The following is a 14220-nucleotide window of genomic DNA, read 5'->3' on the forward strand; positions in this document are numbered from 1 at the left end:
CAGCTGGCATTCCATAAAGGAAACAGTAACTACTCTAGGCGTTTCAAACAGAAAGAATTTAAATGCAGGTAATTAGGTACTTACAAAATTATTGGAAGAATTAGAGATAGGGTTACTAAGTTTACTGTCCAAACTAAGAGCAGTTGTTTTTTTGGGGGGGCGGTTATCTTTTGTCATTTTATAGCTCCCCACCACAGCTGCCCCACACCCTTCCCTTCAATGATGACGTCTGCAGGCTTCAGGGGGACCAGAGAACAAAGCTGGGGCCTGGCAGCCCCACTACGCTGCCAGCTGGGAGGAACAAGTCACAATTACAAACTATCACAACAACTAGCACCTGTACTTAGGGGTGCTGCATATTGAGGAGGCCCCACCTCCTCATTGTACAGGGGGCTATTTGGCAGTGACCTTGCTCTGGAGACGATGATATTCCTTCAGCCTGAGGGAATTGATGTTGATGAACCCGGTGGCATCAATTGGCTCATAATCACCCTGCACGTTCATGCTCACCAGCTTCTCATTGTAGAGAGACAGTGGGGACACCTGGCCGAGGACGTACACCTGGCCCTTGAAGACGGACCCCTGCACTTTCCCTTCCACTGGCTCCTGGGACTTGGCGATGCAGTGGCGGACAAATTCACACTCAGTTCTGTGCCAGAAACCGGTATACACCAGCTTAGCAAATTTCAAGCCCAGGCCTTGTTTGATTTTGTGTACTTCCCAGTCCATGGTGAAGGCCTCGATATCTAAACGAATGTGGTAAAGGATGGTGCCTGCTGGGGCCTCCTAGATACCTTGAGACTGCATTCCAATGAAGCGATTCCCCACAATGTCAATACGGCCCACGCCGTGCTTGCCCATGACTTCGGGTACATGAAGAACTCCAAGGAGGTCTGGTAGGTGGAGCCATCCTTGACGTCAGTCACCTTCACGGCGACCCCTTTTTTAACTCGATCTCGAGAATGTCAGGGGTGTTGGGGGCTTTGGCCGGGTCCTGGGTCTTCGTGTAGAGACCTGGAGGCTTTTGGTTCTTGGGGTTCTCCAGGATTCCAGCCTCCTAGCTGACATGCATGAGGTTCTTGTCCATGCTCCACGGGTTCTTGGGAGCGACCAGGATGGGAATCCCATGGTGCTTTGTGTATTCCATCAGGTCACTGCAGCCCTTGACCTGAACTCGGGCATCCTCCAGGGAGCAATGACCTTTATCTGGGGGGCTGGTGAGTAGCGGGTGAGCTCAAACTGGACCTGATCACTCACCTTTCCCGTGGCGCAACGGGACACATACTTGGCCCCTCCCAGTGGGCGATTTCCACTTGTTTGCGGGCGATGCAGGGCCTGGTGAGAGAAGTGCCCAAGAGGCAGTGGCCCTCATACAGTGTGCTGGACTGGATGGCTGGTCAGATGAACTCCTCCAAAAACTCCCTGCTGACTTCCTCAATGAACACCTTTTTGGCCCCAAGTTTCAATGCCGCCTTCCTGGTTTCCTTGAAGTCTTCCTTCTGGCCAGTGTTGGCCAGGTAGGCAATGACATCATAGCCTTGTTCCTTCAGCCACACAAGGATGCAGGAGATGTGCAGGCCGCCACTGTAGGCCAGAACTACAGAGCCTTTGCTGGACATAGCGTCTGGAGGCGTGAGTTCCCAGCGTCTGGAATCTGTCTTTACAGTGCAGAGAACCACTCGGGCCGGGCAGCAGTGGCAGGCAACAGAGCAGGGCCACTAAGAGCAGGTTTTAGAGTGAAGAGGACTGGTACAATGGGTAGAAAGCAGGCCTGTCCCAGGCATATGGAACAAACTAAAGTCAGGCAGCCACTACTGCATCAAAGTCACACCAGTTAGCTAGCATTCAGAATTCTGGAGCTGCTGCTCCCACGGCTGCGGCGGCATCCCTGAAAGCCTCACACCCACAAAGTCGGAGCCTAGAAAAAGAAAGGCTGAGGCCAGCCATGTCGACCTACAGCCAGAGCATGCTTGTCAGGAAGACAACCCCCTCTTCTTCTGCCTCCCCACTCTCCAAGTGCTTCTCATCAGCAGGACCTGATTCATGTCCAGACCCCTCCCTGCAACTGAGACTGGAAATTATCACTGATGGTTTTTCATCCTTTCCACAAAGAAGGAACATGAAATGCAAGTTCTACCATCATCTACTTTACCGGGCTATTTGGCCTTGATTTCACACTGAAAAATAGGTCTCTGCTCTGTCAAAACTCTAAAAACTGTGAGGTATTGAGACTTCCCAAATCTCTTCAAGATTGTCTGAATGGTATCTGGGAAGTCTGAGCCAGGAATATTCCCTTTTTCTACCTGTTGTTAAATGCTGGTCCCAATTCTATTTCCAGTAAGGAGGAGGCAAAAATGATGAAGAGGTAAGTGTTTTTTGCCCCAAATCTCTATTAATAATCAATGCATTAACACTTTTTCAAAACAGTAGTTGAAGTTGTTCTCCAAAGTTGTGATGATAAAAGCATAAAGGATCTATGTGGTCAAGAGCAGGGCTGCCTTCAGAGTTATGAACGCAGTGGTTGGGTTTATGTTTCAGTGACTGTGTTGTGGAATACTTAGTTTCTTGGTTTGTCCTTTGGATGTTGCTGTAACAGACAATAGTAAACTTCAGGTAGCATTTCATTTATCTGGAAAGAGACAGAAGGAGAGAAAGAGAAAAATGGAGAAAATTAGAGTCAGTAACAGAAAAAAACATAAACATTCAGAAAGTTACAGAGACAAAGACAAAGGCACCCCACCCTACCATCATGAGATACAGGAACTGTGTATGAGTGTACAGACACATACACCCTGAAAATGAGGTAAAGGGAGAGATGACAGAGGAGACAGAGAGAAAAGGGGACACAAAAGCAAAGTGAGGGAACAAAACTAAAATGTAGCATGTAGTCCCAGCTACTTGGAGGCTAAGGCACAAGAATCGCTTGAGCCCAGGAGGCAGAGGTTGCGGTGAGCCAAGATCGCACCACTGTACTCCAGCTTGGGCTACAGAGTGAGTCTCTGTCTCAAAAAAGAAAAAAAAACAAAAAGAGCAGAGGTTTAACAGGCAAGAGAAAGCAAAAAGAGAATAGCTCTTTCTCCTACAGAGAGAGAGGGGGCCTTCAGTGGATCTTCTGGTTCAGTACTGAAATGCATGGGGTTTTATCGAGGAGCTTGAGGAGGCGGTATCTGATTTACACAGGGCCCACAGATTGGCTAGACTAGGTGTGCCATTTACATAGCACAGGAAGAAGCTGACCACCCAATCCTAATCTTTTATTATGCAGATGGAATCTATCTGGCAGGCGCCATGTTGCCTGCTCCTTACTGTACATGTGGTTGACAAAGAAAAGAGAAGATGGAGCCACCAGGTTGAACATGCCTAGCCCCCAGGTAGCCTTCTCCTATTGGCACAGCCACTGGCATTCACCCGTGCAAGTTTCCAGCTTGCTTATCTGTGTCTGCAGATTGATTTTAAAGGCTGCTATTTGTTAGAAAAGAAATGATTTGGGGACTGCTTTTCATTAAAAGGAAAACCTTACTGAGGACTTCCTTACCCTGTCTGCCTAAACAATTTCTTTTTAACTCTTACATCAAAAACCATGTATGGTTCAATAAATGGTATTGTAAGAGTTAAAGAGGAAAGAAACACAAAACACAGCTGGAAGTTAAAGACAGGTTTACTTTAAATAAAAAATGAGAGGGGCTTCTGGCCAGTTTCAGTCAGGAGTGCGTTCTCTTACAGACTAAGAGTTTATATTGGTTTTAGGGTGAGGGGGCTTATTAGAAGCTTGGAATGTTTCTGTGTGAGGGAGAAGTTTTATCACAGGGTTGGAATGTCTCTGTGTGAGGGAGAAGTTTTATCACAGGGTTGGAATGTCTCTGGGGAGAGGGAAGGTTATCTTGGGGCAGACATCTTTCTGGCTTGGAGCAGGGTTATCTCAAGGCTGGCGTCTTCCCGGCCAGTGGGGGGTTATCTCGGGGCTAGTATGTCTCTGGTCAGGGAGGAGTTTAGAATGTTTCTGGTTGGAGATTTTACTTGTGGTTTATGGTTATCCCGACCTTAGCCATTAGGCTGATGCCCTTTGGATTTAGGCAACTTTTTTATTAAGGTGAACTTTAGAATGAGAGGCTTGTCCAAGATGGCAATGCTCCTGCTCTGACAGGTATTACGATGACTAGTTATGAATTCAGAAGTCATTTAAGTGAATTTATAATCTCTCAACATACATAAAACAAAATATTAAGACTCAATGTAAGCAATGTATCTTTTAAAATATGAATACATACAGATAGGATATACTTTACAACTGTTTGATGCAGGGTGAGGGGAAGGCTTTCTAAGTAAAATTGGAAACCCAGAATTAGTAAAGGAAAGTCTCACAGATTTGGCTACCTAAAAAGTTTAAACCTTTATAATTTTTGCCAGTGGAAATGGGGAGATTTAAGAAGATAGCATCCAATGCTAGCAGGAGTGTTTGGCAACCTGGAAATCTCCTAATCTAAATTAATATAACCTATGTAAAAGTAATTTGTCCATGAAATTATAAAATATGCATTCCCTATAACCTAGCATTTTTTCCTAGGACACTAGCCATGAATATAATAACATTAATTACAAAGCTAGTATTATAGAATATTATAGTATGATTTCATTTTTGTGAAGTAAGGTATATGATATGCTTGGCTCTGTGTCCCCACCCAAATCTAATGTTGAATTGTGATCCTCAGTGTTGGAGGTGGGGCCTGGTGGGAGGTGATTGGATTATGGGGGTGGTTTCTGATGATTTAGGACCATCCCCCTAGTGCTGTCCTTTGATAGAGTTCTCTAGAGATCTGGTTGTTTGAAACTGTGTAGCACTTTCCCCTTCTCTCTGTCTCTCTCTTTCTCTTGCCACCATGCAAAGGCATGCTTGCTTCCCCTTCGGCTTCCGCCATAATTGTATAAGTTCCCTGAGGCTTCCACAGTCTCCTGTATAGCCTGTGGAACTGTGAGTCCATTAAACCTCTTTTCTTTCTAAATTACGCAGTCTCAGGTAGTTCTTTGTAACAGTGTAAGAACAAATACAGAAAATTGGTAACGAGAGTGTACGTGTATATATGTGTGTGTAACGTATGTGTCTTTCACTGGGTCTGTATAAAATTTAAGAAAAGATTGGAAAGGATAGGCACAAAAGGTACTATGAAAAATGGAGTTGAATGAGTGAGGGAAATTTGTCATGTTTTTACATATTTTCATTTCAAAAGTAGTAATTTTTACAATAATTAGGATGGTAATCTTAGCTACATCTATGAGGCTTTCATTTGTAAACTGAATAAAATATTTGACTTCACTTCTTTCTACCATAAATACATTTTTTTCAATTAGCCCACATATTCTTTAGTTTATAGCTCTATTTTTTACATCATAGTCACTAAATAAATATTTGTGAATAAATAAATGACCATTCTCTATCTTTTATCTGTGAGACTCTTTTCCTGTTTAAGTATATTAACTAGTTTTGATTTCTATTGAGTTTGTTAGCACTAATTATTTATCAAATTTTTCAAGATTGTTTTTTAATTACTTTCATTGATCTAGAGATTTAGCTACCTCTCAATTCCCCTTCTCCTTCCTACCTCCCACCTCTTCTCCACCGCCACACTGGAAAGCAAGATTTGTTGGCATATTCTGTCTGTGTGCTCATTTTTAACCACTGATTTAAATGTCATATTATAAGAAATGAATACTTTTCAAATATGTGGTATAATTATGTGTATGTGAGACTAGTTGAAGAACTGTTTCATCAATTTGAAGAGTACATTATTGAACTTGATCATATCATATGTTTATTGTTCTAGGTAAAAAACAATTCCCCAATTAACCAGGAGAAAAGATTAATTTAGTTGTGAAAATACAGAATTACATTTCTTTTTGTTTGTTTGTTTGTTTTTGAGACGGAGTCTCGCTCTGTCGCCCAGGCTGGAGTGCAGTGGCCAGATCTCAGCTCACTGCAAGCTCCGCCTCCTGGGTTCACACCATTCTCCTGCCTCAGCCTCCCGAGTAGCTGGGACTACAGGCGCCCGCCACCTCGCCCGGCTAGTTTTTTGTACTTTTTAGTAGAGATGGGGTTTCACCGTATTAACCAGGATGGTCTCGATCTCCTGACCTCGTGATCCGCCCGTCTCGGCCTCCCAAAGTGCTGGGATTACAGGCTTGAGCCACCGTGCCCGGCCCAGAATTACATTTCTATAATTTAAAAAAAAAATGTGTTAGATCAGGCAAATCTGCACATCAAATGTTTTATCTATAGTGATAGTCAAGACTTTCTTGCTCACAGCGTATTTACTGACAGTCTATTTACTCACAACCCGTTTAAAGCCCCTATTTCTTGATCACAAGCGTTTTGGATGAGGGACACTCAACCTGTAATTTAACCAAGATCTCAGAAACAGTAAATGTCAAATCCGAGCCCCAACCCAGGTTTATCTAACTCCAAAGTTTCTGCTTCTTTACCAAAAGGCACCCCCTATGAAGTCTTAAATGTTGCTCAAAAAAGAAAATTATTGCATGAATCTTCAAATAAGTCTCACTTTTACCTTTTCATATTTCATAACAATCAAATTTCACAACTATCATCTTAAATACAATAGGATTTATCCTTACTTAAAATACAAACCTTAATTATTTCTCTTTAAAGTAGACCTTGTTTTTGTCTATAGAAGTTCTCTGCTCACTGGAAAAAGAGGCAGTAAGAAGTGACCTATGCTCCAATTTAATTATGTTCACTTGTCTTCAGGATTTTTCTTGGCAATTTAAAATGAGCTAATAATGCAAACCAATTAACAAACAAAATGAGATTACACTCAGACAGCTAAGCTACCGGTAAATACAAATATTACTAATTAGGGTTTTAATTAGAATAAACTTTAAACCAAAGAAGGTATGGAGATAAACATGCCAAGCATAGGTTAACATCATAACAACTATTTTGGCAGAAAATATGTAAGTATGCAGGTAAGTTCTGCAAAGTCTTATATGCCACCCATAATCATATATCATCCTTTTAAACACCTTTATTTCCAATTTTGAACACAAACATCAAATATCAAAGTTTTCAAGTTGAGCCAATATCAATTCACACTCAGCTTTTGCAAATAGCCATACAACCACTCTAGGTCTTTGCTAACAACCATCACAAAGAGTAGGCCAAAAATAAAAATGTCAAATGTCTGAAACCATTTTCTTCATGTAGAAACATCTTGAGTTTTCTCTGGCAAACTCTTAAAGTTCCCTCTTAAAGCTCCTTGCCCAATTTCAGGGCATCCAGTAACCTTGAAACCCTTTATTCAGCACCTGGGATAAAAGGGCAAAAAGGTTGTGTTATGAACAATGTAAAATAAGTCAGATAATAAACAGGGTGATTATTAATAGTATTTTTTTTTTTTGAGACAAGGTCTCACTCTGTCACCCAGGCTGGAGTGCAGTGGCATGATCTCAACTCACTGCAGCCTCCGCCTCCCAGGTTCAAATGATTCTCCCACCTCAGCCTCCTGAGCAGCTGTAACTACAAGCGTATACCACCACGCCTGGCTAATTTTTTTATTTTTTGGTAGATATGGGGTTTCACCATGTTGGCCAGGCTGGCCTAGAACTCCTGACCTCAAGTGATCCATCCGCCTCAGCCTCCCAAAGTGCTGGGATTAATAGGCGTGAGCCACTGTGCCCGGCCATGAAGAGTATTAATATTATTAACTGTGTGCATAAACCTGTGAGGGAGCTCCCATTATATAAAGTGCAATCACTGAGAAATTAAGGGAGGCAAAAAATTGCCACCAAACAAAAAGTCTAACTTGAGACTAATTATCCAGCAATAGAAAAACCCAATTGGCCATCTTGTCCATGGTACTATCATTGACAGCTAAGTTAAAAAAAAATGTTTAGGACCAATTGGGCATGGTGAGGAATGCCCATATATCATAAAATTATGAAGCCATGAAAAACTAATAAGGGGATTCTTCATACACCCATATGGAAGTATCTCAAAAGCATAATATTAAAATAAAAAAGATACAAAACAGTATTAAAATAATCATTTCAGTTTTAAAAAAAAACTAGGGCAGGGGAAAATTATGAATGCATTTGGATTATATTTCAACAAAATATCTCTGAAAGGATAGCTCTGGATACCTACAGGGAGGAGAACTGGGTGGCTAGGGAAAGGGGTGAGAGAGAGGTTTTTCATTGTATAATTGTGTATTTCAAGTTTTACAAATATTCCTCAATTAACCATCAGTAAGAAACAGACTGAGAGCAACATTAGTGGCAGTTCTGACATTAATAAGAACTCTAAAGTGTTTAGTTACCTTAAATAAAAGAATGAAAACCAAATAAGCATGTACTTTGACCCAAGAATTCTCCAGCTAGAAATTTTCCCTATAGATACAGACATAGTCCAAAATACAAATTCAATGGTATTAATGGAGAAAACTTGAGAAAACCTAAAAGTTCATGAATAATCGGTTGCTGTGTAAATTGCGGTGGATCACCAATCTACCAAGTGTAACTGACTAGGGCAAGAGAGTACCTGTGAACTGAAAAGATCCTCTGGCGATGAGCCAGCTGCATTCTTGAATGTAATATTTCCACTTGACAAGTGAGGATTCTTAGATCCTTCCTACTTTATGAGTTATTCAGTCCAAGTTGACCCACCCCAAAATAGGGTATCAAGCCAGAGAGTCACAAGGCCTCCATAGCTCACGTTTCAAAAAGTGCCCAGTAGCAATCTAGTAGCTGCTTTTCAAACAGTGTGCCTGGTAACCATATCATGGAAGTGGCATGCCTCCCTCTTTGCCAGATGTCCCAGTTGGCAATATCATCAATCACAGAGAATTGTAGTCAAGGGGCTTATCAGAGTTTTGGAGTCCCAGAGGTACTAATACTCTTCTCCAATTAAGAAAATTTCCTCTGACATTTATGGTATAGGAAAATATAAACATATTTTTTATATATATATAAATCGATATTCATTTATATATATATATAAATTGATCAATTCCTACCATACATTTACATGTAGAAGCAACAAAAACAGTATATTGAATTGGAACCACCACAAGGTTATGCTACTTTTCCTTCCTATTATGAACCTTGCCCAAACCCCACCAAATGAATTTAGTGGCCCCTCCTCCCACAGGGTGAGCAGGAGATTGACTTGGGCTCCAATAGCCATCAAATCATAAAAGTTTAAGGCCCTCACTGCTCCAGTTTCTCAGCATTCTTGGGTCTTGGGACCTTTGGTCCCCCTTATGAGGCGAGACCTCAGCCCCATCCCTAGTCACCTTCTGCCTTCCTCTTTAACCCAGCTGAGCTCAGGGTAGAAGGGAAAAAAGGGATTAGGGGACGCAGAGGGACAGAGTGGCTTTGTGCCAATAAACAAGGCACATTCACTTTCAGTTTGAAGTGGTAGAGCAGGTGCTTGCTGCTTTTCCAAATGAACTTCAATCCTTTTGTTTGACCCAAAGCAAACAACGGCAGGGTTATCATTATTGACATCATCTATTTCAGGTTTAGGGACTCCTTGTCTGTCTCATAAAAATTCCCCTCGGCTCTAAGAGGCCAAAACCCCCTTATAGCAGCCACAACAAAAAATTCTGAGCAATTTACCATCATCTCCAGATAGATCTAAGGTTAGGATGATAAACTGATTAACTGAGCCGTAAGACAGACCAGCTGTTGCCATTCTTCCTCAATATGCATCCTGCTCCTTTCTCTCCCACGAGAACCGGCCAAAGTTCTAATGATTCACCTGATTTCTGCCTATAGCAACCACAGATTTCTCTCCTTTTAGCTCCCTTTGAGATACTGAGGGCCTGAAAATAAAATAGAAGAGTCACTACTAACACCCACAAATCTGTAACCCCTGATGGAAGATAATCTCAAAATGTATCTCTACAACTGTTGTCTGAAAGATGTTGGAAGTTTCTACCCACCCAGGACAAATCTTAGTACTAGTTATTACAATGGAGCACACTTGAGGTTAATCACCAGATTGGCAAAGAAATCTCCCCACCCAGAGTAGTTAGCAAACAGGGCACACTTGATGTAACAGTTGTTGAACCTACTTCCTGGCACTTGGCCTACAAGCACATCCCCAATTCCTCCACAGTAACAGAAAATCATGGGAAGATCATTTATGGCTCAGGTGATCATACAATGTAGTCGTTACGTTTGGTACCAATTCCCATGGACTTCCTTCAAATCCTATTAATCAACCTACACAGCTCTTATTGTTTTTCTTCAAGAAAGCCATATCTTCATCCACATCCCATCCTCACTGCCAAAATTGACAAGAACTGCAAAGAGTCTGAGATTTCACTCTACTTGCAAAGTAACAAAACAGCCTGCCACAGTATCACGTATATTTGCAGAAGACAGGGGACTCCTAGGTCAAACACAAAAGAGTGGGACTGGAGTAAGGCAAGAGAGGTGCCTACGGTGAACAATTTGAGGAGGCTCTTACTCTCAAGATCCATGGAAGTGCAGATCAGCCTTTAAAAAGAATGTCTCCTTAAATTTTTCACCTATGTGTCTCTCTTGTCTCACTCTGGTCCCACCCCTGCAAAGGACTTTATTTCAGCAATAGTATCAGCATTTCCTTGTACCAAGTTCCTAATTGCCACAGTGCATCATGAAGACCAGATAACGTCATGAAGCTAACATCTGCATACGCGCTGAATTGCACTACAGGAGAGGAACCAAAGCTTCAGAAACTTAAATATTTTATAATGAACAAGAAGCCTGTACGCTCTTTGTTCCTAGGGAAGACACTAACTCTGTGTACCAAGACTGTTGTCTATGTGAACATCCTTGAAAGAATAATCCAGAACAAAGGCATAGATGTTCAGAAACACAAAGAGATTCATGGAGAATTGTCACAGTGTTTTTCATTTATGTGTTTGTGTGTGTGTGTCTGTGTGTGTGTATGCACACACAAATTTATGCTAAAACATATGCTAATAAGCCTATTTCTTTAAATACCCATCGTGTCTGTGAGTCATTATAAAAATATAGGGCACTTGGTTATCTGACGTAAGCTGGATAGGGGAAAAAAACAGGTAATTGTAGCATTATGATACAGAAGAGATATGCTAAAAGAGGCAGTTGTCCCATAGAAATCTCACTTACAGTTTATAAAGAGCTGTCCCCAGTAGGAATGAATGACTCATGAAAAGGTAAAATTTTGAGGGAGAAGGGCAGAGTGTTAAATTGTCTGGTTAGTGGGGAAAGAGGATAAAAAGGTCCAAAAAAGGAGTGTATTTATCCACCCAAAAACCTTAAAAACATTACCCCTAGATGGGTAACCCTAGGGGCTCCCACTGAGAAGCAAAGGACTTGTAGAATAAGGTAGAAGAGACGCTCCAAACGCCCACAAAGGAGTGTGGACTCTGTTGGAAGATAAATCTCAAAATAAGGGATTGTCACATACCATCACCTGGAATCCTTAAATTTTTGTCCAACTAAAAGTTAAAACTGGTTAATAATGGAATATAACAGTCCTTTTTTCATTTTCAAGGGCCTATATTATAGTTGTATACACTAACAAATAAGTATCTTCTAAATATCCAAATATAGAGCAACAAAAATTAACAGCTAAAGACACAAAACTCACTTCTTTTTCACTTAACATAGAAATTTACTTTGACCCACTCTTCTGCAAAGTCTTTTAGACAAATTTATGTTAATATTATTTTCTCTACTTAACATATACTCAGCGAGTTGATATCTATGTTTCTATAAATTAGAAATGTTCTTGTTTCAATTTTGTCAGCATTAGTAATATAATTATATTACTAATATTCTGCAACAATATTCCACCTAGGTCCTTGCCATTGCTTACTTCAAATTAGGACCTTGTGACCCTGAGTCCTATTCCAGACTCTGAATCTAATGTTGGTCCTGGAAAGAGGGATAGAAACAGCCTTGGTTGGGAGCTCAGCACCAAGTCAGTCTTGGGGATGATCTCATTAAAATTCTGGGTACCATTTTCTCACTAAGTACTTTGTTCTCCTGTATCTGAGGCTTTGACCTGTATTCCAGGTCTTCAATAGCTGAGATTCCTAAGTGGCACTCCAGTTTCTTGGTAATTTATTCTCATCTTATGGTTGATCACAGACTCCCTAGTATTCCCATGACTATTTCGAACTTACTGCCAACTCCCTTGATGCTGACAAACGTGATCTAGACCTGCTGTTTGCAATTTGCCAGTTGCTTGTGCCATTCTTACTTGATTAGACATAGTGGCTTTAGTTGGAGCTTCTACCAACGTTATTCTTGCCCTACCTGTCCCTCTCCTGATTGTAAACTGATTTTCAGATCTACATTCTTACATTCCCTTCTGTGTATCCATTTATACCTAATATATTAATCCATGACCTTGATCCTTAGCTCAACTACACACACACACCTGTCAATAACTGGAATTCTCTTTAACAATTTTTCAAACTGATTTACTCACTTAACTTCAATTGTTCATAAAATTTAGTGATCATAGGCCAGGTAGTGTGGCTCATGCCTATAATCCCAGCACTTTGGGAGGCCGAGGTGGGAAGATCCCTTGAGTCCAGAAATTCAAGACCATCCTGGGCAATATGGCAAGAACCCATCTCTACAAAAAATACAAAAATTAGCTGGACATGATGGCATGCACCTGTAGTCCCAGATACTTGGGAGACTGAGGTGGGAGGATCTGTTGAGCCCAGGAGTTTGAGGCTGCCATGAGCTATGATTGCCACTGTACTCTAGCCTGAACAACAGAGTGAGACCCTGTCTCAAAAAAAAAAAAAAAAAAAAAAATTTGTTTTAATTAAGTGATTACCTCCAGTCTAAACAAGAAGCAAATGGAAGTTCGCTGCCAGAGGCAATGGTTTGATTCAGCATTACATTACTTTTTGCAATGTTAAGCACTAAGTTTTCCTAAATTCCTTATCCAGATTATTGACTATTTTAGTCCATTTTGTGTTGCTAGAAAGGACTACCTGAAGCTAAGTAACTTATAAAGAGAAGAGATTTATTTGGTTCACAGGTCTACAGACCATACAAGAAGGATGGTACCAGCATCTGCATCTGATGAGAGCTTCAGGCTGCTTCCACTCATGGCAGAAGGTGAAGGAGAGCTGGTGTGTGTGGAGATCACACAGCAAGAGAGGAGAAAAGAGAGGCAGGCAGAGGCACCAGGCTCTTCTTAACAACCAGCTTTCCTAGGAACTAATAGAGCGAGAACTCACCCCGGGGAAGGGCACTAATCTGTTCATGAGGCATCTGCCCCCATGACCAAAACACCTTCCATTAGGCCCCAACTCCAACACTGGGGGTGGGATTTCAACATGAGATTTGGTGGAGACAAACAAACTATATCCAAACTACAGCATGGACCAGTCAGGGTTCTGATTCCTGCCATCCAAATTGTCTGCCTGATTTCAGGATCATCTGTCAAATCAATCTCTATCTACCTAAATCCAGGACTTACTATTTCTTTTCATTCTTGTAGACTGCCTACCTTCTACCTAATCTGACTTAAATATACAGACACATTTGCATTCCCAGGTGCTCACCAGGTTCCCCAGAGATTTTCTGCTAATCAGCATCACCCATTTATTCCTTCTTATCCCTCAATCAGCTTTCCTACTCCTCATCTAATGCTGCCTATGTTTCACAGCAATAAGACATTCACGTTCTAGTTTCTGAGAGTCAACTTCCTTTTATTGGGAATAGCACACAACAATTAAACTTGCAGAGAATGGGAGGCTCAATAAGGAAACAAACTAAGCACGAAAGGAAAATTTATTATATGCAAAGACTGTCAGAGCCATGCTGAGGGGTTTAGACCTCATTTGTTCTGTAGAAAAGCCTGGGAAGGAAGAACCGTAAACTCTCTAAAAGCGCAGACTCTAGGGTTGAAATGCCTGGGTATGGATCCTGACTCTGTCACACTTTTGTTAATATTACCACTGACTTTACCAGAAAAGTCTTTAAGTATTAGGAGGCTGTCAAGCTCACAGTGCCACATATAAATTTCCAAAATTCTTAAAATTTGAAAGCTCAGAATTTACCGTTGGCAGCAAATACTGTCAGTTTTAAAGTAACAGGCTTGCTTTGTTCGTTTTTTCAGAAAATTTCCACCAAATAACCAAATTTGAACAACCATAGTTAGTCTACCAGCGTTTTTTCAAGTAAAAATGGTTCATGGAGAAGCAGTTCAGC

At 41.2% G+C, this 14220-nt stretch overlaps 1 pseudogene; it reads right to left on the reverse strand.

Annotated features, from left to right (window-relative positions):
• Positions 1–358: 358 nt before the first annotated feature.
• LOC105484289 (argininosuccinate synthase pseudogene) lies at positions 359–1619 on the reverse strand (annotated as a pseudogene).
• Positions 1620–14220: the final 12601 nt, after the last annotated feature.

Source organism: Macaca nemestrina, chromosome 10 (assembly GCF_043159975.1).
Source record: "Macaca nemestrina isolate mMacNem1 chromosome 10, mMacNem.hap1, whole genome shotgun sequence".
Lineage (NCBI taxonomy): Eukaryota > Metazoa > Chordata > Mammalia > Primates > Cercopithecidae > Macaca > Macaca nemestrina.